General features: G+C 33.5%; 1 long non-coding RNA gene across 3 annotated transcripts in view; it reads left to right on the forward strand.

Annotated features, from left to right (window-relative positions):
* Positions 1 to 1,968: 1,968 nt before the first annotated feature.
* The window catches only part of LOC128249591 (uncharacterized), a 30,391-nt gene continuing 30,010 nt past the window's right edge, over positions 1,969 to 2,349 (forward strand). The window contains exon 1 of one of the 3 annotated variants that reach the window (XR_008265694.1): positions 1,969 to 2,121. This is a non-coding gene — a long non-coding RNA (uncharacterized LOC128249591). The remainder of the gene's footprint in view (positions 2,122 to 2,349) is intronic. The other 2 variants (XR_008265695.1, XR_008265693.1) reach the window with 2 other exon arrangements.

The raw sequence follows: 2,349 nt of genomic DNA on the forward strand, positions 1-2,349 counted from the left end.
AATAATAATAATAATAATAATAATAATAATAATAATAATAATAATAATAATAATAATAATAATAATAATAATAATAATAATAATGATAATAATAATAATAATAATAATAATAATAATAATAATAAATAATCCATAAAGATGAAAATGAAGCAAAGATGATAGATGTTGCAACACCAGGCGATTCGAGGGTGAAATGCAAGGAAACAGAAAAGATTGAGAAATACCAGCAACTGCGGGACGAGATAGATAAGTTATCGGGCATGAGGAAAGTAATGGTGATACCGGTGGTAATTGGAGTATTAGGAGCAGTTTCCAAGGGCTTTGAAAAACATATTAAGAATATTGGAGCTACTATCAGGGTCGAAGTGATCCAGAAGACAGCATTGTTGGGTACAGCTCACATTCTAAGGAGATTATTCTCTTTGAGTCACAGGAGAAGGTACTACTTGAAACCTTTGGTGATTTGTTATTTCCTGCTTTCATGCAAAGAACAACCAGGAATTAAGAACTATCTGAGAGTCTTTCAGAATAATAATAATTATTATATTTCAAATTTTACCACAGGAGCAGTCATTTTTTGGTGAGGGCATGAGTCGATTACATCGACCCCAGTGTTCCACTAGTACTTATGTTATTGACCCCGAAGGGATGAAAGGCAAAGTTGACCCTGGCAGAATTTGAACTCAGAGTGTAGCGAAGGGGAAAATACCGCTAAGCATTACGTCCAACGTGCTAACGATTTTGCCAGCTCACCGCCTTAATGATGATGGTGATGATGATGATGGTGATGATGATGATGATGATGATGATGATGATGATGATGATGATGATAATAATAATAAGAAGAAGAAGAAGAAGAATAAGAATAATAATGATAATAATGATAATAATAAGTGGAAGAATTTTGGAAAGAAATATGGTCGGCAAAGGACCATCCTTAGAAAAAATCTATGAAAATAACAAACACAACACCTGAACAATTCTGAACTCCTATAACAACGAAAGAGGTCATCCAGGCACTGCAAAGAAACTATGCAGCTGAAAGGCCCCCGAGCAAGACAAGATCCCCAATTTCTGGTTAAATACATCTGACAAAAATACTTAAAATGCTGTCCGAAAAATTCAATGAGATACTAGTAGAGTCAGAGACATGTGAATGGCTCACGGAAGGGAAAAAACTATCCTAATTCCCAAAGCCACTGGAACGGCAAACCCACAAAACTACATACTGATAACTTGTCTCCCTTCACTTTACAAAGCCTTTACTGCAATACTATCGCAGAGTATGAGCAAACATCTAGAAGAAAACAACTTGTTTGCAAAAGAACGAAAGGGATGCTGTAAGGACACATACATTTATGAACAATTATAAATAACCATAAATAAGAGCAAAAGAAAAAAAATTCTATGCCAATATGCTGAGAAATAGACTTTAAATCGTGTTGAAATCGAGGGAGGTAAGCTAACAGAATTTTTTTAATGCGTTATCTCTATATTGAATCAATTTCGGAATTAATCCAACGGAATTTTCGCTCATCAGCATAGAATATAAGAAATAAATAAAATACTTACAGGCACCCATGGAAAAAAGCAGAAGACAGAATCATGTGTACACATAAGTACCCCTGATATATGCTTGTAAGTATTTCATTTATTTCTTATCGTATTCTCTGCTGATGAGGGGAAAATCCGTTGGATTAGTCCCGAAATTGATTCAATACAGAGATAACGCAATTTTAAAAGATTCCGTTAGCCTGCTTTCCTCGATTCAGCACGATGTGTATTTATAGTGATGTATATTGTATGTGGTGATTGACGATTTAAAGTCTATTTCTCAGCATATTGATATAGAATTTTTGTTTGCCCTTATAATTGTTTATAATTTTCACCTTAAAAGGTATTTTAATATGTTGACCACTTAATGAAATAAAAAAAAAAAAATTATCCTATATTAGAAGTAAATTTATTACCATTCACTTCGGGACTGGTGACCACTCTAAGTTGTGGTTCTTGAAAGATTACACGTGTACTGAGATTCGCTACGTATTTTATATTTAGATATATCTGGGGTACTTATGTGAACTCGTGACTCTTGCTTCTGCTTTTTTTCCATGGATGATTGTAAGTATTTCATTTATTTCTTATCGTATTCTCTGCTGATGAGGGGAAAATCCGTGGGATTAATACCGAAATTGATTCAATATAGAAATAACGCATTTAAAAAAATTCCGTTAGCTTGCTTTACTCGATTCAGCACAATCTGTATTATAGTGATGTCTATTGTATGCGGTGATTGACGATTTAAAGTCTATTTCTCAGCATATTGGCATAGAAAATTTCATCTTTTTC

The sequence above is a fragment of the Octopus bimaculoides genome, chromosome 16 (assembly GCF_001194135.2).
Source record: "Octopus bimaculoides isolate UCB-OBI-ISO-001 chromosome 16, ASM119413v2, whole genome shotgun sequence".
NCBI classification, from domain to species: domain Eukaryota; kingdom Metazoa; phylum Mollusca; class Cephalopoda; order Octopoda; family Octopodidae; genus Octopus; species Octopus bimaculoides.